This window comes from Carcharhinus amblyrhynchos, chromosome 16, assembly GCF_965287045.1.
Source record: "Carcharhinus amblyrhynchos chromosome 16, sCarAmb.v2.hapA, whole genome shotgun sequence".
Classification (NCBI taxonomy): domain Eukaryota; kingdom Metazoa; phylum Chordata; class Chondrichthyes; order Carcharhiniformes; family Carcharhinidae; genus Carcharhinus; species Carcharhinus amblyrhynchos.
This window is the reverse complement of record NC_137339.1, coordinates 55,838,735-55,863,389: the sequence shown is the minus strand read 5'-3', so window position 1 is coordinate 55,863,389 and position 24,655 is coordinate 55,838,735. Positions and strand designations below refer to the sequence as shown.

The window sequence follows — 24,655 nt, the reverse complement described above, 5'->3', positions numbered from 1 at the left end:
TTATATGCAAATATACTCATCTTGCAAAAGGACTGGAGTACAAAAGTGGAGAAGTGCTGTTGCAATTGTATAGGGAATTGGTGAAACCACGTCTGGAGTATTGTGTCCAATTTTGGTCTCTATATTTGAGGAAGAATATGGTAGTCTTGAAGATTCACCGGATTGATTCTGGGGATGAAAAGATTGACTTATGAGGGGAGATTAAATAGTTTGGACTTGTACTTGCTGGAGTTTAGAAGAAAGAGAAGGGATCTGATCGAGGTATATAAAATTTTTAAAGGGATTGACAAAGTAAATATAGACCAAATGTTTCCTCTTATGGAGCAATCTAGAACACAAAGTCAGAGGTATAGATTGAGAGGCAGTAGATTTAAAACTGAGATGAGGAGGAAATACTTTTCGCAGAGGGTGGTGAATTTGTGGAACTCACCGCCCCATAGTGCAGTGCAGGCTGAATCGTTGAATGGTTTCAAGAGGGAGCTAGACATATTTCTAATAAAAAAGAAGGAAGAAGGGATATGAGAACATGTGGGGAGGTGAATTTGAGACCAGGGAGAGATCAGCCATGATCTGGTTGAATGGTGGAGCAAGCTCGAAGGGCTGAACTTGCCTACTTCTGCTAATTCCTATGTTCCTATGTTATATAAGTGCTATTTGTTTACCTCTCTCCTGTGCCTCTTTCTTATTGCTTACATATCTCTCACTCTTATGTTTTTAATGTGACTTTCACTTCTATATCTTGCTCTCATTCTTGCTCTCAAGAATGTATCATTCTTGTTTCTTATTCCCATCTGTTTCTTTCTCTCATGCCCATGTCTCCTTCTGCCACCTGAGATGCTCAGTCTCTCACTCCCAGATAATTGACTCTCATTCCTATCTCTTTCTCTTGTTCTCAGTCATTTCATGATGTTTTGTACTTCCCTCACTAATTTTTGTTTTCTTAGAATTTTTCATCTTTTTTTATTATTTATATATTTTTTGGCAGTCGTTTAGGTGGAAAACATTAGAAAATTATATACTTTGAGCATTTCCATGCCAACAACAAGTGTCCCAGGCAAGTGTAGCACAAGTTAGATGTGAAGTAAAGTTCTCTGAACCATCTCATTAAGCACTCCTGGTTAGGTCCATGATCATTCCCTTTATTTTGTCCCCAGAAAATTGCTAACTGATTGTATTTAAAAGAAGAAATGCAGGCCAAAACAGCATCTGTGGAGAATAGAATAAAGTTAACATTTTAGAAAAAACTCCTCGATCTAATGGAATAATAGTTGAGTTAATTGTGCAGATGTCCTGTAGCGAACCTGATAACAGCTATTTGATACATAGCAACTTTCATAAATTGCATGTTGTACAACTCACTGGGGATGCCTGTCTGATGGGTGGAGCGAGTTTCCAGATTTCTACAAATGGAACTTGAGTTATTTGTCAGAAGATGTGCATAGGTTTATTTCACCAAATTCTTGTGGAAATTACCTTGCTTTCTCAAATTATCTTGCCACTCACCTGTCAATCTAACTTCTTTCAATGCATTCTTCTTTATACAACCTTAATTCTTTCCTTCTGACTTATGCAAAATGTTATGGTTCAGGTTAGAAACTCTAAAATGTGTCATGAAGCCTGTCTGAATCATAAGTTTTACATCTTGAATTTGGCTAGGATAAGCAGAATATGTTCCACTTCAGGTGTGATTCAAAAGACCCACTAGGGAGCTTTGATCAAACAATGTTTGTTTAAGAACATTTAAGAATTGAGTCCCTTGGTTGAAGTCTACAGTTCTCTGGATTCACTCTGAACAGTTTGAAGACAAGACAGCTTCCCAAATCATCAGAGAGACTCTGGTCCAGTCCCTAACAACAGCAGATTTTCACCCTTCAGAAAAAGACAAGATCTTGTTTTCAGCTAACCAACAGAATTTTCAAACAACAGGGAGAGAGGGAAAACACTTCTTTCTAGCATACTGTCCCTTCTAAAACTGAAATTCAAACCTACAGCTCCAAACTGAAAATGAAAAAAAACTGTCCAAAAACACTGAGCTCCCAACAATACAGGACTGTAAAACTAATCCCAGAGTAAACACAAACAACCGTATTTACTCCACTTAAGCAGCAGTAAAAGGACGTTTCCGGTCAAGATGACAACAATGACATCTCTGAAATTGTGAGCTAAGAAACCACTGAAGCTGTGAGAGCTGCAGAAGCTGATTTAAAAAAAACTTCCTTAATGTCACAAGAAATAATTGCCATCAAAGTGTCGCTACAAATCCATGTGTATAAAGTTGCAAACTCCCTTATCCAATAAACCCAGATCAATACCCGGTTTACCAATATAACAACATTCCGAGACTGATGCCTAAACAGTGATTTTTAAATATTTAGGATGACGTCCTTGCATTTCTATGCATCTATGTATAAAGCCTAAGGCCAACTAATTTTTTTTAAGCCTTATCAACTTCTCCTACATATTCAAAGATTTTTATCTGTGCACATTCAGGTTGGATAAGAGTTTTCCAGTATTTCTTCTCCCTACTGGTCCTAGGTTTTTCTGTTTCTGCCTCTGGCAGGAGATGTGACTGTGAGAGGTCAGAAAGTGTCCTGGAAGGATGATCCAGCCACCATGAGCATGGAGCTTGATGTCCCCATTATCAGTTCCCAGTGTTCTTGTATCAGTACTCAGCAGTCCATGTCTTAGTGTCGGGCATCTCTGTGTCAGTCTCTGAAGAGCAGCTGAGCAGACCTGAGGTGCATGCAGCATTTTATCACTAGCACTGCTTTATTTCATATTAAATATGAACTATTACATTAAAGGTCATTTAATTCTTAACAATTGACAGAGTCGAAATCATTATGAGCCTATTTCACTATGATGCAGTTGGGTGTCTCAGTGACAAGATAACAGAGTCAATATCCAAGATAACAGTTCTGTTTTAGTGAGTTTAAGTTTAAACATTTATATATAGTGCCTCACTTCTAAGCCTAAGTTTTAAGGCTGTCTCCTGTTGATGTGAGTATAAAAGCCATTGAACAAAAGAAAAATACTATGGAAGCTAAACATCTGAAATAAAAAAACAGAAATTATTTGAAATGTTCAACAGGATTAGGCAGGTTCAGTAGAAGAAAATGTTAGCGTTTCAGGTTGACGACTATTCATCAGAACCACATTGCTGGCCCACATAAGTAGCAGGTCAGCAATAGCCTTGGGCAGTGCTGCTTTCATCCATGAACCTTTGTGCTTTTTGAGCTGAATTGTACCATAATTTTCCCAAATAGTTGCTGTATTGTGCATAAAACTCAAGGTGCCAACACAATGCCTCTGGAGTATCATTTTTATCCAAGACCCACATGTGTTTCATCCAAGGAGGATGGATCCCTTTTAGTTTGGTCAGCTTCATCTGCTTCTCTTTGCATGGAGCTGACATTTTATCTGCATACAAGAAACGTATACGGTAACAGATACTCAAATATCTCTGTTTTCCCCTTTCTTGATAAAGACAGAGTGCAAAAGAAGAAGAATGTGTGGACATCAAACAATTTCAAAGTAGATCTCCTCAGCTTTGCCTCCATGACATGAAACTGACTCATCCTGTTTCACCCCTCCCATAACCATTCAGCTTTGTTGCTTTTTATATGGAGTTTGAGCAGACCAGGTAGAATGATCAGTGTATGCAGCTTGATTCATATGAGGAGATGGGGTGGGGGAGTTCTCCCAAAACTGCTGAATTGGTGGGAAAACTGTTCTAATCATGACTGTTTCTTCAGTGCAGCTTCAGACCTGAATCTCTGTGCACTGCAGAGGTCACAATCCTGAATCTCATTAAAATCCCAGGGGAGGGGGCCTATTTGCTCTGGAGTTGACAGTTCTGGAACACTGCGCATGCGCAATGGTCCCGATCTGCCCGACCTGTCAGTCTCCCCATTCCCAGGACCTCCACAGTGCTGCTCCTCCAGCAACGTGGGGAACTACTCTAAATCTCGCCGAAAGAATTACCCCTGGAGGGGTGGAAGATACCATTGGGCCCGGCAAGTTCCATGCCGGGCTTGATAATCACATGTAAAATTTATTTAAAATACATCCAAATTACTTGCCTCTCTTCCTGCTGATTTCCAGAGCGGTCTCAACTGCGACTGTTCTCTGGCTCTGGGACTCACGCATCCGTCTTCAGCACATGCGCGAATCCCACGAAATGGCGGACACCCAATTCTCTGGACCAGACCCACCAGAAAAAGTTGCAGCCGCGATGGGAGAATCAAGCCCTAGATTTCCCACCTACACTATGTTGACCCTTGTTAAATTGAAGATCAGCTTCCTCCAACAGAGCTCCCTTACACTTTCCTCTTTTCTTTGTTTATTGTCACAAATACGCTTACATTAACACTGCAATGACATTAATGTGAAAATCCCCTAGTCTCCACACTCCAGCGCCTGTTCAGCTACACTGAGGGAGAATTTGGCATGGCCAATGCAACATGCCTTTCAGGCTGTGGCAGGAACCCGGAGCACCTAGCGGATACCCACACAGACACAGGGAGAACATGCAAACTCCACACAGGCAGTGACCCAAATCAGGAATCAAACCCGGGTCTCTGGCACTGTGAGCCACTTAATGTACTGGGCAAGTATTCTAGTATATTCCAAGGTGTGATTCTCCAGTATTCTCATCAGTGGACTCAATGGTGGGCAAGAGAGGGAAAATACAGCGGATGGAGCAAAAATCGATTTAACATCACTGTGAATTTCCCGCAGGATGTGTTGCTTGTGCCTGTTATGGCAGTTTGGGAAACCTGCCAGATACCAGTGTGAAATTGATTTGCATCCCACTAATGGGATGCTAACCGGAACCTTCTCCCAACCCCAGATTCTCTACGATGACAGTGGGAAAACACTCTAGCCCAGAACACATCAGGAACACCCTGGCGTGCAGAGGTCAGGACGTAGCTGAAGAAAGCCTGGGCTGCTGGAGGCTGCCAGCAACCCCTGATCCAGGAACACCACAGCAGTGGGTGGAGGGGAGGAGTGCCTTAATTCGATGGATGTTTCAGTTTCAATGTCATTGAGGAGAAACATCTTCCAGCTTCAACATGCTGCTGGAGATTCATCTTCTTTCTTCAGAAGGTGGGTCAGTCAGCACCTTTGAAATATGATACCCGGAAATGACGATGGGATCAAGCCCACCCCGCCATAAAAAGCAGTGCTAAAACCCCAGATTCATAATTAAAGATGTCAGGGCTACATAATTATGTGGTTTTCCATCAGACTCCACAGAAGGAAACACTCCCAATCCCCACTCCCTGCAATGTGACAATTCCACCCCAGCTTGAATGCCTCATTCAGCACAGGAAGTCTGTCTACAAATAGATTGTATTTGTAAGTGGGTTTTTACAAGGAGAGAGTTTATATAGTTTACAGATGAATGGGTTTAAATAGTGAGTAAATTTACAACAACAGCTTGCATTTTTTAAATTCATTTATGGGATGTGGGCATTGCTGGCTAGACCAGTATTTATTTGCACTACAGAAGGTAGTGGTGAGCTGCCTTCTTGAGTCCATGAGGTAGGCACATGCAAAGTGTTTTTGGGAGGCATTCCAAGAATTGACCTAGTGACAGTGAAGTAAAGCAGTATGTTCTAAGTGAGAATGGTGAGTGGTTTGGAGAGGAACATTCAGGTGGAGGTGTTTCCTTGTGTCTGTTGCCATTGCCCTTCCAAATGATAGCAGTTGTGGGATTGGAAGATGCTGTCTAAGGAGCCACGGTGAATTCCTGCAGGGCATCTTGTAGATGGTACATACAGCTGCCACTGTGCTTTGATGGTAGAGGGAATGAATATTTGTGAATGGGATGCCAACTAAGTGGGCTGCTTTGTCCTAGAAGGTGTTTAGTTTATTGGAACTGCACTGATCCAGGCAAATGGAGAGTATTTCATCACACTTTTGATTCATGCCTTATAGATGATGGACGGGCTTTGGGAAGTCAGGGTGATTTACTCATCGCAGAATTCCCAGCCTCTGACCAGCTCTGATAGCCACAATATTTATATGGCTTGTCCAGTTCAGTTTCTGATAAGCCCCGGAATGTTGATAGTGGGGATTCAATGATAATAGTACCGTTGAATGTCAAGGGGCGATGGTTAGATTCTCTGTTGTTGGAGGTGGTCATTGTCTGGCACTTGTGTGGCACAGATATTACTTGGCAGTTGTCAGCCCAGGCTTGGATATTACCCAGGTCTTGCTGCATTTCAACATGGACTGCTTCAGTATATGAAGAGTTGTGAATTATACTGAACATCCCCACTTCTGACTTTATGATGGTGGGAAGATCATTGATGAGGCAGCTGAAGAAGCTAGATCTAGGACACCACCCTGAGGAACTCCTGGAGCTGAAATGATTGACCTCCAACCACTACAGCCATCTTCCTTTGTGCCGGGTATGAACTAACCAGCAGAATGTTTTCCCCTGATTTCCACTGGGGCTGTTTGATACCAACACGGTGAAATGCTGCCTTCATGTCAAGGTCAGTCACTCTCACCTTACCTCTGGAGTTCAGTTCTTTTGTCCATGTTTGGACCAAGGCTGTAATAAAATGAGGAGTGAGTTGCCCTGGCAGAATCTAAACTCAGTGACAGTGGGGTTATTGAATTTGTATGGTATTTTAATAGATAAAGTGGCCCAGGGTGTGAGCAGATACATAATCAGACAAGAATTGATACAATGCTAAGTCATTTTAGACAAGTGGCTGATGGCTTGGTCAAAGTGGCACAGAGAGGAACATAGAAGCTAGGAACAGAGGAAGGCCATTCGACCCTTTGAGCTTGCTCAAACCATTTAATTCCCTCCAGCATGTGCTGCCATTCAGTGAGGTCATGGCTGATCCACGTACCTTTCTTTACCCCATATCCCTTTATACCTTTGGATAATAAAATCTTCCAACTTTAGATTTAAAACCTGCAGTGGATCTAGCTTCGCCTACCCTTTGCAAAGAGAGTTTTAAACTTCTACCACCTTTTGTGTTTGCAGCTGCTTTTGAATTTAATTCTTGAAAGATCTTGCTCTAACTTCTAAGCTATGTCCCCCTTATCCTAGCTGTCCAAACCAACAGAAATAGGTTCTCTTTTTCTCTCATCTTTCTTCATAATATCATGAAGGCTTCAATCAAATCACTCATTAACCGACTCAGTTTCAGGGATTGTTTATGTAATCTTGCCTCATAATTTAATCCTTTGTGTTCAGGCATCGTTTTGGTAAATCTATGCTGTGCTGCCTGCAAAGGTAGTATATCCTTCCTGAGCTGACTCCAGTCTAACCAGGATGAAGCATGTCTTTTACTCCTCCTCCTCCTCCTTCTCCTTCCCCCCACCTCCCCAACCTTGCATTCCAGTGCTCTAGATATATAGGCTAACATCCAATTATACTTTTTTGATAATTTCCTGCATCTGATATTTTAATTATCTATATATCTGGACTTTTAAGTCGCTGTTGACCTCCACTGTTCGAGATTTCCACCGCTTAAAAAATATCCTCTTGTTCTTTTTAGATCCAAGGTGGATGTCCTTACATTTGCCTACATTGAAATCATTTTGCTATAGTTTTGCCCATTCACTCAATCTCTTTATATTTTTTGATTCCATCTATAGTACTTTACTGCCTATCTTTCTGTCATTGGCAAATTTGGATATGTGGCTTTTTATCTCACTGTCTTAAGTCGTTAATGAATATAGTTGAGGCCTCAACGCAGATCTTTGATGGACACCACTAGCCCCATTCGGTCCATTATTCTAAGTCACTATCTTCTGCCACTGAACCAATTTTCTTAACCAGGTATTAAGTTGCCTTCAATTTCTATTGCTTCCACTTAGGCTAACAGCCTCTTATGAGGGACTTTATCAAATGCCTTCTGAACGTATGTAACTAATATCCATTGACGTTTCCTTTTCATCATCTCTTCAAAAAGTTCAATCACATTCATCTGTACATATCCAATTAGGCTGTTATTTCAGTCATGTGTCCTCTGTGTGAGGTATGTCCTTGGTTCATTGCTGCTGTTTCATCCTTAGCTACTTTCTTTGTGTTTTTTGTCAATGGTGGTTGATTATTGTCTTCCACTCTTAGGGACAGTGCAAGGGGGCAGGTCCCAAGTGTATCTCAGCTGGAATGGGAATGGAACCCCCTCTATCATTGTTAATTTATTTCACACGCTAGCCATCTAGCTGACAGAGCTAATGGCAACCCCCACCACGACCTGTTCTTAATTAGAAAATCTAGTAATTTTCCAACAACAAATGCTAGTCTGAGTCTCCCAAAATTTCCTCTTACCTTTCGGAGTGAGTGAGGAGTGATGTGTGTAGATTTTCCAATCTAAAGAAATAGTTCCTGAATTAATAGGAGGATAATAGTTGGAGCATCTGCAATGTTTCCCCCTTCTTTCTTTCAGACTCTAAGATGGAAACCATCTGGTCCTGGGGTTATGTCTCTTTTCATTTTTTTTTCATTACTGTTATTTCACTTATTATTCTTGGGGAGTCTCTCGTGATTCAGTATTACTTGGGATGTCTGACATGCTGACCTCTTCCTTTACTATAAATATTGACACAAGATAATATTCATTTCCTAATTTTCAGTAACAATGCAGGCCCAGTATCCTTTATCCAAAGTCCTCAAGGCCAATTGCATTTTGAATTTTAGATCATTTTGGTTTTCTGATACTGCATATAGGCCTAGATGTATGTACATTACCGTGCCAAAGCTTTGGCTAGCTATAATTTGAAGTAGACACAATGGCTGGAAAAGTAAGATGTAGCACTGATATAAATGACAAGGTACCTGAAATAGGTTACCACCCGTGGCTCCAACTGTGATTCTGCTTGTAGGAGGGGATTCACAAGCTAAATGGTGCAAAAACAACTAGACTTTTCAGGTGCGGTTGGCGAGATTTGTGTCGGCTGGGGTCATGTCTACTCAGGTTGGAGATTTCCCACACTAAAGGTCAACCAGGTTCTATAAAAGTGGTTTTTCGATGTGTTTGCTTTTCAGGTTTACGGATAAAGGATATTTGACCTGTATCGCTGCTATCAGTTTGCAGGGCCCACATTCTTTTCCTAATTGTAACATTTCTTTGTGTTCATTTTGACATCCCTTTGCAAGTTTCTTCTGTATTCCCTTTTTGTAGCTCTTATTATCTGCTTTTTCAATCTTTGCTGATCTCTGTATCTTGCCAGGATCTGTGTTTTTTTTAAGCTTTCTCTTTTAGTTTATGTTGTCTCCTCCCTCTTTAGACATCCATAGCTTTTTTTCTACAAGTAGGGCTCTCATAGAAACATAGAAAATAGGAGTAGGTGTAGGCCATTCAGCCCTTCAAGCCTGCTCCTGCATTCATTATGATGATGGCTGATCATCCAACTCAGTATCCTATTCTCAGTTTCCCCCCATATTCTTTGATCTCTATATCCCCAAGAGCTATATCTAACGCCTTCTTGAAAACATAGAATGTTTTAGCCTCAACTGCATTTTGAGGTAGAGAATTCCACCCTCTGGGTGAAAAAATTTCTCTTCTTAGACCGAAATTGTTACCTCCTATTTTCAGACTGTGACTGCTGGTTCAGGACACCCCCACCATTGGAAACATCCTTTCTGCATCTGCCCTGTCTAGTCCTGTTAGAATTTTATAGATTTCTATGAATTCCGCCCCCATCCCCAGCTTCTCAGCTCAAGTAAATGTAATCCTAACCAATTCAATCTGTCCTCATACGTCAGTCCCGCCATCCCAGGAATCTGTCTCGTCCTTTAAGGTATTAGCTGTTTCTGGATTCTCTTTTCACCCATTCTTCTAGGTGGTGGTCACTGTCTCTGGGTCCATTTTTACCACAGTTAACTTATTGGAGCACCTCTCACTGATCTTCTGTCTTTTTTTTACCCATGAACAGATTTGCCCAGTTAACAGACACTCATCAGGCAGCCTTACATAATTTTGGAATCTTAGTAGCTGTTTTGCCTTCAGCTGTTTTGCCTTTCTTCCTTTCTATGATTGCTTTTAGATAAATGTTCACCGTATTAGGATAAATGTTAAGCTATTAGTTAAATCTGGTTCTTGCTCATTACCACAGCTAATATAGCCTGCCCCTTGTTGGTTCGAGGACATATTGTTACAGTAAACTCCTGCATACACAAAAAAAACACTTCCCATGTGCCAGTGTGCTTAACCCCATCCATATAAAAGTTAAAATATCATTCAGTATTTGCTAGATGCAATCTCTGCAGTTACACAGTTTACAACTTCGCAGCTGCACAGGAGGCCTATGCTAAACTTTCATTACAATCTTAAATCCTTTCCTATTTCTTAATTATACACAGTGTTTCCACTGCCTCTTCAATTGCCTCTTGTTACAGTCTCTGTTATCAGTGAAGTGATTTCAGCTTTAATCACTATCCATTGTTTTCCTAGTCTTTCCTACAGAATTTATTACCTGGTAGATTTATTTCCCAGCCCTGACTGTCTTTTAGTTAAGTCTCAGTAACGGCTACCATGTCATAGACCATGATTCTCCCAAATTGGGACTAAGTGCTCATGCCAGCAGGACACCTGGAGGGCTTCCTGCTGGTGTGAGCAGCATCTATCAACAGGGATTCTTCCACCTGATGGATGCTAATTTATCTGGACCAGGGAAACTGTCAGCCAATCACGTTGTTCCGAGATCAGGCTGCCATTTTTAAATCCACGCTTGTTTACAGGCTCCCCCTCCCAAAATGAAATGGCCCCCCCTCCCTCCACACTAACCAGGGAAGCATCACCAATCCCTCACCAAAGAGGGGCATCCTCATCCCCACCCCACCGCCCTCCCCGTCTCCCGTCCCTGTCCCTCTGACTCCCACTAAGCAGGCATGAGGGTGACCTGACCCTTCTCCCCCCACCCCCTTCAGGCTCCCCTTCCCTTAGGGTCCCAATTTGCCATGGCCTGGCACCTTCGTCTCCAATTGGGTATTGTTCCAGTCTTCCCTGCTGTGCGCTCAGCCCCAGTGTATGCACACAACTTTGATTTGAGGTTGGTGTGGCTTCCCAGCAGAAATTGAAATCCTCCCCATTGCATTTAGGCCTTTGATCTGTAACAAGTCTAACTTTGTAAAAGATTTCAGCTGTCAGATCAAGGGATTTTTATCATCCTCCATCCACCTATGTTTATTTTGATTTCCCTTCATGGTTGACTGCACCTCAAGTACCCCATTGATCCTGACCGCAATGTAGACCAGTCTAATCTTCATTCTGTGGTTTCACTCAAAACCTTCAGATTGGAATCTCCACCCACCCTCCCCTCACCCGTGGGTAAAATTGATATCTCCTCTCCGTCAGAGGACTTCAAAAGGAGTTTGATCTCTTCTGCAGCTTCTGATAGGGAGCAAGGAAAATCTCTGCTGCCAAATAGAATGCTGCAGTGATTTTAAATCCTACCAGGTGACTTGGGGAAATGGAAGTTAAAGTGATTTGGGTCACTAAAGAATTTCCACAGCTAATGGGCAGAAATTGATCACAGAGCTGCCTGAAATCACCATGCCAGAACTAGACGGGGCACCCCCTTCCTGGGTCAGTGAGGTTAACCCTTTGTTTCCAGCCCGAGCCAACCTAACCTTCAGGACCCTTGAGACATCCTAGCAGCAAATGGTCCCTAGGCCACCTCCTTGAGCCCCCGCCAAGCCCAAGGCGCCAGGCTAATGTGTCAGTGCCGGGAGCAGTGCACTGTTGGCACTGGCAAACTGCTTGGACTGAAAAGAGGCTGAGTGGGGGTCGGGGGGGGGGGGGGGGGGGGGGGCGGCGGCGGTTGTTGAGTGGTGGGTTGGGTTGAATAAACCTCATGCCTAAGTGACGTGGGAGGAAGGATGTCTCTTATTGTTGAGGGGTTGGTGGTGCTTCCTCGACCCTCGGGTTGACCACCAAAAGCCCACCTGCTGCAGATCCTGCTGGGGAGGTGGATGAATAGTGACGGCCATTTGACTCGGGGTGTAAGCCCACTAATTGTATTTAAATATAGTTTTTTTAATATGCTTTGTGTTCCTGCTGCTCTGGCAAGGAACCCAATCAGAATTGGTAGTGCAATCTGGGGGGAGTTGCAGCAGATTTGGTGACCAACTCGAAAATTCTAACTTGCTCTGCTCCCTTCCCTGTTACTTGTTGAACTATTCTCATTACTATCCCTTCCACCTGACCCCTTCCCAACTATTTCTCCCACTCTCCTCATGCCATTTGCTACTTCAAAGTCCTTCTGACCATTTGATTCTGAGGATCCTTGCAGCCCGATTCATGTGGGGACATCCCAATGTGACAGCATCTTCCTGTCCCAGTGTCATGACATAGCATTCTTCTTTCCCATAACATTCCTCCTGCCACAGGTTCCCCTCCCCATGCCAATTTGAATGTGGTTCGTTCAGGTAAGAACCGAGAGATTATAGCCCTTGAGGTATTAGCTCCAAATTTGCAGTAATCTCCACAAAAGACTGCTTGCCTCCTTTTCCCTATGTTGTTTGTTCCAACATAGATCACAACTCCCTTCCCCACCCCAGATGTCCCTCCCTCTGGCACTGGGTAAGCAACAGACTATACGAGCCTCTGAATCCTGTTTAAAAAGCTAGGCCTATTTTACTGAATCTCCTACAAGTGCCAGATTATATTTCCTTTCCTCCTTCCCCCTCCCCATTTTGGAGCCTCCCACTCCATGGTGTCATAATCCACATTCTGTCTGTCCTTCTGTCAGTCCTTCTGCTCATTGGTGGCGAGTATAATTGTACCTGTTGAATAGGATTGCTTGTTGTGGCTTCTTGTTCTCCAGTGTACCTAGGTTCCCCTTGCTCTGTACCCTAGTCTGCACATTATAAGTCTGACTGAAGCCTGGGGCAAAGTGGCCAGATACTGCGTCATCTTCCTTACGTGTCAGAGTGCCTACAACTCGTATCAGCCGAAGGACGAACTCAGGGAGATTCAAGTTAAAGACATTGACTGTAGATGTGTTTGCTTTGGATAATACAGTTGTCCACATACTGCAAACTGTAACCTGTTCTGCCATATGATAATCAAGATTGTTTATGCCTATTTATTAGCTTGTTGTAAGTTTTCTGTCCCACACTTGGAAAAATCTCTAAATACTTGCTGCCTCAAATTTCACACCCCTTAACAACTATTGTGGACAAGTTGCAACCCCAATGCACCAAGTACCCACTTGTAACAAATTCACTACTTTTGCATTCTGAGCAGCAAAAAAAGGAGCAAAGATTTAGAGAGGGGATTTCAGAGTTTAGGATCTCAGTATTAAAGGCATGGATACCAGGGGAAGGCCAAAGGGAGCTGGGGTGCATCAGAGAGCAGAAATGGAGGAATACAGATTGCTTGAATTGTTTCAGCGTAAAACAAAATTACAGAACGGAGGAACGAGGCTATGAGAAAGAGATAAATACCAGGATGCCAATTTTAGTATTGATGCATTGGCTTCTGGTTGACAAATGTAGTTCTGCATTCAATAGCTGGCATGGAGAAAGGGCTGAGGGATCACTTTACAGAATGAGAGGCAGTCCAGTAACACTGAAATATGTTTCATCCACAGATGGTGAGATCACTGATCCCAAATTGTGTAGGTTAGGAGGTTTAGCGAGCAAAATTCTTTGGGTTATGGGAAGACAGCCGAAGTAAGATGCTCTGAAGACAGTCAGGCTGACTCAATAGGCTGAATGGCCACCTTCTGCACTGCAAGGATTTGATGAAGAGATTGAGCTGGAATTGAGGTTCAAATCACTGAGATTCAGCAGTGAGGTGAGAGTCACACAGAGTGAGGGTCACAGCGATTCAGCTGTGAGCGAGCTCACACTGAGATTGAGCTGAATGAAGGTCACACTGAGATTGAGCTGAGTGACAGTCATACAGAGATTGAGCTGCAAGTGAGGGTCTCATTGAGATTGAGCTGCAAGTGAGGGTCTCATTGAGATTGAGCTGCAAGTGAGGATCATACTGAGATGGAGGCGTGAGTGAGGCTCACACTCAGATTGAGCTGTGAGTGAGGCTCACACTCAGATTGAGCTGTGAGTGAGGCTCACACTCAGATTGAGCTGTGAGTGAGGCTCACACTCAGATTGAGCTGTGAGTGAGGCTCACACTCAGATTGAGCTGTGAGTGAGGCTCACACTCAGATTGAGCTGTGAGTGAGGCTCACACTCAGATTGAGCTGTGAGTGAGGCTCACACTCAGATTGAGCTGTGAGTGAGGCTCACACTCAGATTGAGCTGTGAGTGAGGCTCACACTCAGATTGAGCTGTGAGTGAGGCTCACACTCAGATTGAGCTGTGAGTGAGGCTCACACTCAGATTGAGCTGTGAGTGAGGCTCACACTCAGATTGAGCTGTGAGTGAGGCTCACACTCAGATTGAGCTGTGAGTGAGGATCACACTCAGATTGAGCTGAGTGAGGGTCTCACTGAGATTGAGCTGAGTGAGGGTCTCACTGCAGTTGAGCTGAGTGACGGTCTCACTGCAGTTGAGCTGAGTGAGGGTCTCATTGAGATTGAGCTGAGTGAGTAAAGGTCACACTCAGTTTAAGCTGTGTGTCAGGGTCTCTCTGAGATTGAGCTGAGTGAGGGTACACTGAGATTGAGCTGTGAATGAGGGTCTCACCGAGATTAAGCTGAGTGAGAATCACACTGAGATTGAGCAGAGTAAGGGTCACACTGAGATTGACCTGAGTGTGGATCACACTGAGATTGAGATGTGAGTGAGGGTCACACTGAGATTGAGCCGTGAGTGAGGGTCTCTGAGATTGAGCTGCCAGTGAGGGTCTCACTGAGATTGAGCTGAGTGAGGGTTTCACTGAGATTGAGCTGAGTTGTGAGTGAGGGTCACACTAAGATTGAGCTGAGGGCCTTATTGAGCTTGAGCTGTGATTGAGGGTCTCACTGAGATTGAACTGGGTGAGAGTCTCACTGAGATTGCGTTGTAAGTGAGGTTCTCACTGAGATTGAGTGGTGAGTGAGGGTCACACTGAGACTAAGCTGAGTGAGGGTCACACTGAGACTAAGCTGAGTGAGGGTCTCACTGAAATTGTGCTGTGAGGGTCCCACTGAAATTGTGCTGTGAGGGTCCCACTGAGATTCTGCTGAGTGAGTGTGTCACTGACATTGAGCGGAGTGAGGGTCTCACTGAGTCTGAGCTGTGAGTGAGGGTCTCATTGAGATTGAGCTGAATGAAGGTGACACTAAGATTGAGCTGAATGAAGGTGACACTGAGATTGAGCGGAGTGAGGGTCTCACTGAGTTTGAGCTGTGTCTCACTGAGATTGAGCTGTGAGTGAGGGTCTCATTGAGATTGAGCTGAATGAGGGTGACACTGAGATTGAGCTGAATGAAGGTGACACTGAGATTGAGCTGAATGAAGGTGACACTGAGATTGAGCTGAATGAAGGTGACACTGAGATTGAGCTGAGTGAGGATCTCACTGAGATTGAGCTGTGCGTGAGAGCTTCATTGAGATTGAGCAGTGAGTGAGGTTCTCACTGAGATTGAGCTGAGTGAAGGTCACACAGATTGAGCTGAGTGAAGGTCACACAGATTGAGCTGAGTGAAGGTCACACAGATTGAGCTGAGTGAAGGTCACACAGATTGAGCTGAGTGAAGGTCACACAGATTGAGCTGAGTGAAGGTCACACAGATTGAGCTGAGTGAAGGTCACACAGATTGAGCTGAGTGAAGGTCACACAGATTGAGCTGAGTGAAGGTCACACAGATTGAGCTGAGTGAAGGTCACACAGATTGAGCTGAGTGAAGGTCACACAGATTGAGCTGAGTGAAGGTCACACAGATTGAGCTGAGTGAAGGTCACACAGATTGAGCTGAGTGAAGGTCACACAGATTGAGCTGAGTGAAGGTCACACAGATTGAGCTGAGTGTGGGTCTCAGTGAGATTGAGCTGTGCGTGAGGGCCTCATTGAGATTGAGCAGTGAATGAGGGTCTCACAGATTGAGCAGTGAGTGAGGGTTTCACTGAGATTGAGTTGAGTGAGGGTCTCAGTGAGATTGAGCTGTGTGTGAGGGTCTCACTGAGATTGACCTGAGTGAGGGTCTCACTGAGATTGAGTTATGAGTGAGGGTCACACTGATATTGAGCTGAGTGAGGGTCCCACTGAGATTGAGCTGTGTGTGAGGGTCTCACTGAGATTGAGCTGTGTGTGAGGGTCTCACTGAGATTGAGCTGAGAGTGAGGGTCTCACTGAGATTGAGCTGAGAGTGAGGGTCTCACTGAGATTGAGCTGAGAGTGAGGGTCTCACTGAGATTGAGCTGAGAGTGAGGGTCTCACTGAGATTGAGCTGAGAGTGAGGGTCTCACTGAGATTGAGCTGAGAGTGAGGGTCTCACTGAGATTGAGCTGAGAGTGAGGGTCTCACTGAGATTGAGCTGAGAGTGAGGGTCTCACTGAGATTGAGCTGAGAGTGAGGGTCTCACTGAGTTTCACATGTGAGTGAGGGTCACTGAGATTGTGCTGAGTGAGGATCTCACTGAGATTGAATCGAGTGAGGGTCTCAGTGAGACTGGTCTGTGTGTCACTGAGATTGAGCTGTGAGTGAGGATCTCACCTAGATTGTGCTGAGTGAGGGTCACCTGAGAGTCAACTGTGAGTGAGGGTCCAATTGTGATTGAGCTGAGTAAGTATCTCACTGAGATTGAGCTGTGTGAGGGTCTCACTGAGATTGAAATATGAGTGAGGGTCTCACTGAGATTGAAATATGAGTGAGGGTTACACTGAGATTGAGCTGTGAGGGTCTCACTGAGATTGAAATATGAGTGAGGGTCTCACTGAGATTCAGCTGTGAATGACGGTCACATGGAGATTGAGCTGTGAGTGAGGGTCTGACTGATATTGAGCTGTTTGAGGGTCACACTGAGATTGAGCTGCAAGTGAGGGTCTTACTGAGCTTGCTCTGTGAGTGTGTGTCTCACTGAGATTGAGCTGTGAGTGAGGATCTCACCTAGATTGTGCTGAGTGAGGGTCACCTGAGAGTCAACTGTGAGTGAGGGTCCAATTGTGATTGAGCTGAGTAAGTATCTCACTGAGATTGAGCTGTGTGAGGGTCTCACTGAGATTGAAATATGAGTGAGGGTCTCACTGAGATTGAAATATGAGTGAGGGTCACACTGAGATTGAGCTGTGAGGGTCTCACTGAGATTGAAATATGAGTGAGGGTCTCACTGAGATTCAGCTGTGAATGACGGTCACATGGAGATTGAGCTGTGAGTGAGGGTCTGATTGATATTGAGCTGTTTGAGGGTCACACTGAGATTGAGCTGCAAGTGAGGGTCTTACTGAGCTTGCTCTGTGAGTGTGTGTCTCACTGAGATTGAGCTGTGAGTGAGGGTCTCACTTGGGTTGAGCTGTGTGAGGATCACACTAAATTGAGCTGAGTGAGGGTCTCACTCCAATTAAGCTGAGGGCCACACTCCAATTGAGCTGTGAGTGAGGGTCTCACTGGCAATGACCTAAGTGAAGGTCTCACTGAGTTTGAACTGAGGAAGGGTCTCACTGAGATTGAGCTGAGTGAGTGTCTCACTGAGGTTGAGTTGAGTGAGGATCTCACTGAGGTTGAGTGAGGATCTCACTGAGGTTGAGTGAGGGTCTCACTGAGATTGAGCTGAGGTTCTCACAGAGATTGAGTTGAGTGAGGGTCACACTGAGGTTGAGCTGTGAGTGAGGGTCTCACTGAGTTTCACCTGTGAGTGAGGGTCACTGAGATTGTGCTGAGTGTGGATCTCACTGAGATTGATTTGAGTGAGGGTCTCAGTGGGACTGAGCTGTGTGTCTGTGTCTCACTGAGATTGAGCTGTGAGTGAGGGTCTCACTTGGGTTGAGCTGTGTGAGGGTCACACGAAATTGAGCTGAGGGTCTCACTCCGATTAAGCTGAGGGTCACACTCCAATTGAGCTGTCAGTGAGGGTCTCACTGGCATTGACCTAAGTGAAGGTCTCACTGAGATCAAGCTGAGTGAGGGTCTCACTGAGATCAAGCTGAGTGAGGGTCTCACTGAGATCAAGCTGAGTGAGGGTCTCACTGACATTGAGCTGAGCGAGGATCTCACTGAGATTGAGCTGAGTGAGGATCTCACAGAGATTGAGCTGTGAGTGAGGATCTCACAGAGATTGAGCTGTGAGTGAGGGTCACACAGAGATTGAGCTGTGAGTGAGGGTCACACTGAGATTGAGCTGTGAGTGAGGGTCACACTGAGATTGAGCTGTGAGTGAGGGTCTCACTGACATTGAGCTGAGCGAGGATCTCACTGAGATTGAGCTGTGAGTGAGGGTCACACTGAGATTGAGCTGTGAGTGAGGGTCACACTGAGATTGAGCTGTGAGTGAGGGTCACACTGAGATTGAGCTGTGTGAGAGTCTCACTGAGATTGAGCTGTGAGTGAGGGTGTCACTGATTTGCGCTGAGTGAGGGTCTCACTGAGATTGAGCTAAGTGAGGGTCATATTGATATTGAGCTGAGTGAGGGTCATATTGATATTGAGCTGAGTGAGGGTCTTACTGAGATTGAGCAGTGAGTGAGGGTCTCACCTAGACTGAGCTGTGAGTGATGGTCTCAATGAGATTGAGCTGTGAGTGAGGGTCACACTGAGATTCATGAGATTCAGCTGACCGAGGTTCTCACTGAGATTAAGGTATGAATGAGGGTCCCACTGGGATTCACTGTGTGAGGGTCTTACTGAGATTGAGCTGTGTGAGAGTCACCCTGAGATTGAGCTCTGTGAGGGTCACCCTGAGATTGAGCTCTGTGAGGGTCACACTGAGATTGAGCTGAGTGAGGGACTTACTGAGATGGAGCAGTGAGGGTCTCACCTAGACTGAGCTGTGAGTGACGGTCTCAATGAGATTGAGCTGTGAGTGAGGGTCACACTGAGATTCATGAGATTCAGCTGACCGAGGTTCTCACTGAGACTAAGATATGAATGAGGGTCCCATTGGGATTCACTGTGAGTGAGGGTCTTACTGAGAGTGAGCTGAACGAGTGTCTCACTGAGATTGAGCTGTAAGTGAGGGTCTCAGTAAGACTGGCTGTGAGTGTGGGTCACACTGAGATTTTGCTGAGTGAGAGTCTGATTGAGATTGAGCTGTGAGTGAGGGTCTGATTCTCACTGAGATGGAGCTGAGTGAGGGCTCCACTGAAATTAAGCTGAGTGAGGGTCTCGCTGAAACTGAGCTGAGTCTGAGGGTCACACTGATATTGAGCTGAGTGAGGGTCTTACTGCATTTGAAGTGAGTGAGGGTCTCATTCCGACTGACCTGTGAGTCAGGGTCACACTGAGATTGAGATGGCTGAGGGTGATACTGAGATTGAGCTGTGAGTGAGGGTCTGATTGAGATTGAGTTGTGAGTGAGGGCTCCACTGAAATTAAGCCGAGTGAGGGCTCCACTGAAATTAAGCTGAGTGAGGGTCTCACTGAAACTGAGCTGAGTGAGGGTCTCACTGAAACTGAGCTGAGTGAGGGTCTCACTGAAACTGAGCTGAGTGAGGGTCTCACTGAAACTGAGCTGAGTGAGGGTCTCACTGAAACTGAGCTGAGTGAGGGTCTCACTGAAACTGAGCTGAGTGAGGGTCTCACTGAAACTGAGCTGAGTGAGGGTCTCACTGAAACTGAGCTGAGTGAGGGTCTCACTGAAACTGAGCTGAGTGAGGGTCTCACTGAAACTGAGCTGAGTGAGGGTCTCATTCCATTTGGAGTGAGTGAGGGTCACACTGAGATTGAGATGGGTGAGGGTGACACTGAGATTGAGCTGTGTGAGCAACTCAACTAAGATTGAGCCGTGACTCAGGGTCACACAGATTGAACTGAGTGAAGGTCACACTGAGATTGAGCTGTGAGTCAGGGTCACACTGAGATTGAGCTGTGAGTGAGGGTCAGACTGAGATTGAGCTGTGAGTGAGGGTCTCACTGAGATTGAGCTGTGAGTGAGGGTCTCACTGAGATTGAGCTGAGGGTCTCACAGAGATTGAGCTCTTTGTGAGGGTCAGACTGAGATTGAGCTGAGGGCCTCCCGGAGATTGAGCTCTTTGTGAGGGTCAGACTGAGACTGAGCTGAGAGTCTCATGGAGATTGTGCTGTGAGTGAGGGTCCCACTGAGCTTAAGCTGTGTGGGTCTCACTGAGCTTGATTTGTGAGTGAGGGTTACACTAAGAGTGAGCTGAGTGAGAGTGTCTCTGAGATTAAGCTGTCAGTGGGGGTCGCACTGAGATTGAGCTGACTGAGAATCACACTGAGATTCATGAAATTCAGCTGAGGGTCTCATTGAGATTGAGCTGAATGAGGGTCTCACTGAGATGGGTCTGAGGGTTTCACTGAAATTGAGCTGAGTGTGGTCCCATTGATAAGAGCTGTGAGTGAGGGTCTTACCTAGATTGAGCTGAGTGAGGGTCACATGAGATTCAACTGTGAGTGCGAGACTCACTGAGATTGAGCTGTGTGTGAGGGTCGCACTGAGATTGAGCTGTGTGTGAGGGTCGCACTGAGATTGAGCTGTGTGTGAGGGTCGCACTGAGATTGAGCTGTGTGTGAGGGTCGCACTGAGATTGAGCTGTGTGTGAGGGTCGCACTGAGATTGAGCTGTGTGTGAGGGTCGCACTGAGATGGAGCTGTGTGTGAGGGTCGCACTGAGATGGAGCTGTGAGTGAGGGTCTTGCTGAGATTGAGCTCAGGGTCAGACTGAGATTGAGCTGTAAGGGTCTCACCGAGATTGAGCTGTGAGTGAGGGTCTCACTGAGATTGAGCTTTTTGAGAAGGTCACACTGAGACTGAGCTGAGTGAGGGTCTCACTGAAACTGAGCTGAGTGAGGGTCTCACTGAAACTGAGCTGAGTGAGGGTCTCACTGAAACTGAGCTGAGTGAGGGTCTCACTGAAACTGAGCTGAGTGAGGGTCTCACTGAAACTGAGCTGAGTGAGGGTCTCACTGAAACTGAGCTGAGTGAGGGTCTCACTGAAACTGAGCTGAGTGAGGGTCTCACTGAAACTGAGCTGAGTGAGGGTCTCACTGAAACTGAGCTGAGTGAGGGTCTCATTCCATTTGGAGTGAGTGAGGGTGACACTGAGATTGAGCTGTGTGAGCAACTCAACTAAGATTGAGCCGTGACTCAGGGTCACACAGATTGAACTGAGTGAAGGTCACACTGAGATTGAGCTGTGAGTCAGGGTCACACTGAGATTGAGCTGAGTGAAGGTCACACTGAGATTGATCAGTGAGTGAGGGTCTCACTGAGATTGAGCTGTGTGAGTGTTACACTGACATTGTGCTGTGATGAGGGTCACACTGAGAGTGAGCTGTGAATGAGGATCTCACTGAGATTGAGCTGAGTGAGGGTCACACTGAGATTAAGCTGTGTAAGTGTCACACTGAGATTGAGCTGTGATGAGGATCACACTGAGATTGAGCAGTGAGTGAGGGTCTCACTGAGATGGGTCTGAGTGAGGGTTTCACTGAAATTGAACTGAGTGTGGGTCCCATTGATAGAGCTGTGAGTGAAGGTCTTACCTAGATTGAGCTGAGTGAGGGTCACATGAGGTTCAACTGTGAGTGCGGGTCTCACTGAGATTGAGCTGTGTGAGGGTCAGACTGAGATTGAGCTGTGAGTGAGGGTCTCACTGAGATTGAGCTGTGTGTGAGGGTCAGACTGAGATTGAGCTGAGGGTCTCACAGAGATTGAGCTCTTTGTGAGGGTCAGACTGAGATTGAGCTGAGGGCCTCCCAGAGATTGAGCTCTTTGTGAGGGTCAGACTGAGATTGAGCTGAGAGTCTCATGGAGATTGTGCTGTGAGTGAGGGTCCCACTGAGCTTAAGCTGTGTGGGTCTCACTGAGCTTGATTTGTGAGTGAGGGTTACACTAAGAGTGAGCTGAGTGAGAGTGTCTCTGAGATTAAGCTGTCAGTGAGGGTCGCACTGAGATTGAACTGTGTGTGAGGGTCGCACTGAGATTGAGCTGTGAGTGAGGGTCTCATTGAGATTGAGCTGAATGAGGGTCTCACTGAGATGGGTCTGAGGGTTTCACTGAAATTGAGCTGAGTGTGGTCCCATTGATAAGAGCTGTGAGTGAGGGTCTTACCTAGATTGAGCTGAGTGAGGGTCACATGAGATTCAACTGTGAGTGCGAGACTCACTGAGATTGAGCTGTGTGTGAGGGTCGCACTGAGATTGAGCTGTGTGTGAGGGTCGCACTGAGATTGAACTGTGTGTGAGGGTCGCACTGAGATTGAGCTGTGAGTGAGGGTCGCACTGAGATTGAGCTGTGAATGAGGGTCTCGCTGAGATGGAGCTGTGAGTGAGGGTCTTGCTGAGATTGAGCTCTGAGGGTCAGACTGAGATTGAGCTGTAAGGGTCTCACCGAGATTGAGCTGTGAGTGAGGGTCTCACTGAGATTGAGCTTTTTGAGAAGGTCACACTGAGACTGAGCTGAGTGAGGGTCTCACTGAGATTGGGCTGAGTGAGGGTCTCACTGAGATTGGGCTGAGTGAGGGTCTCACTGAGATTGGGCTGAGTGAGGGTCTCACTGAGATTGGGCTGAGTGAGGGTCTCACTGAGATTGGGCTGAGTGAGGGTCTCACTGAGATTGAGCTGAGTGAGGGTCTCACTGAGATTGAGCTGAGCGAGGGTCTCACTGAGATTGAGCTGAGCGAGGGTCACACTGAGATTGAACTGAGCGAGGGTCACACTGAGATTGAACTGAGCGAGGGTCACACTGAGATTGAACTGAGCGAGGGTCACACTGAGATTGAACTGAGCGAGGGTCACACTGAGATTGAACTGAGCGAGGGTCACACTGAGATTGAACTGAGCGAGGGTCACACTGAGATTGAACTGAGCGAGGGTCACACTGAGATTGAACTGAGCGAGGGTCACACTGAGATTGAACTGAGCGAGGGTCACACTGAGATTGAACTGAGCGAGGGTCACACTGAGATTGAACTGAGCGAGGGTCACACTGAGATTGAACTGAGCGAGGGTCACACTGTGATTGAGCTGAGCGAGGGTCACACTGTGATTGAGCTGAGCGAGGGTCACACTGTGATTGAGCTGAGCGAGGGTCACACTGAGATTGAGCTGAGCGAGGGTCACACTGAGATTGAGCTGAGCGAGGGTCACACTGAGATTGAGCTGAGCGAGGGTCACACTGAGATTGAGCTGAGCGAGGGTCACACTGAGATTGAGCTGAGCGAGGGTCACACTGAGATTGAGCTGAGCGAGGGTCACACTGAGATTGAGCTGAGCGAGGGTCACACTGAGATTGAGCTGAGCGAGGGTCACACTGAGATTGAGCTGAGCGAGGGTCACACTGAGATTGAGCTGAGCGAGGGTCACACTGAGATTGAGCTGAGCGAGGGTCACACTGAGATTGAGCTGAGCGAGGGTCACACTGAGATTGAGCTGAGCGAGGGTCACACTGAGATTGAGCTGAGCGAGGGTCACACTGAGATTGAGCTGAGCGAGGGTCACACTGAGATTGAACTGAGCGAGGGTCACACTGAGATTGAACTGAGCGAGGGTCACACTGAGATTGAGCTGAGCGAGGGTCACACTGAGATTGAGCTGTGAGTAAGGATCACAGAGATTCAGCTGTGAGTAAGGATCACACTGAGATTCAGCTGTGAATGAGAGTCTCTCTGAGATTGAGCTGAGTGACAGTCTCACTGAGATTGAGCTGAGTGAGGGTCTCACTGAAATTGAGCTGAGGGTCACACTGAGACTAACCTGAATGAGGGTCTCACTGAGCTGTTAGTGAGGGTCAACCAGACATTGAACTGTGAATATCTCACTGAGTTTGAACTGTGAGTGAGGATCTCACTGAGATTGAACTGTGAGTGAGGGTCTCACTGAGATTGAGCTGAGCGAGGGTCTCACTGAGATTGAGCTGAGCGAGGGTCTCACTGAGATTGAGCTGAGCGAGGGTCTCACTGAGATTGAGCTGAGCGAGGGTCTCACTGAGATTGAGCTGAGCGAGGGTCTCACTGAGATTGAGCTGAGCGAGGGTCTCACTGAGATTGAGCTGAGCGAGGGTCTCACTGAGATTGAGCTGAGCGAGGGTCTCACTGAGATTCAACTGTGAGTGAGGATCACACTGAGATTCAACTGTGAATGAGAGTCTCTCTGAGATTCAGCTGAGTGACAGTCTCACTGAGATTGAGCTCTGTGAGGGTCACACTGAGATTGAGCTGAATGAGGGTCTCACTGAGATTGGGCTGTGAGTGAGGGTCACACTGAGATTCATGAGATTCAGCTGACTTAGGTTCTCACTGAGATTAAGGTGTGAATGAGGGTCCCACTGGGATGCAGCTGTGAGTGAGGGTCTTACTGAGAGTGAGCTGAGTGAGGGTCTCACTGAGATTAAGCTATAAGTGAGGGTCTCACTGAGATTGAGTTGAGTGAGATTGAGTAGTGAGTGAGTTCCCACTGAGATTGAGCTGAGTAAGGTCACACTGAGATTGAGCTGTGAGTGAGGGTGTCACTGAATTGCGCTGAGTGAGGGTCACACTGACGTTGAGCTGAGTGAGCGTCACACTGAGATTGGGCTGTGAGTGAGGATCACGCTGAGATTGAGCTGATCAGTGTTTGCCAAAATGATGGTTTGACTGTGTGGGTGTAGATACGTTTTGATCGTAGGGTCCATGT

At 46.0% G+C, this 24,655-nt stretch overlaps 1 protein-coding gene across 3 annotated transcripts in view; it reads left to right on the top strand.

Moving 5' to 3' along the window:
* The window catches only part of pcif1 (phosphorylated CTD interacting factor 1), a 159,995-nt gene that overhangs the window by 114,487 nt on the left and 20,853 nt on the right, over nucleotides 1-24,655 (top strand). The gene's annotated exons all lie outside the window — the stretch shown is intronic.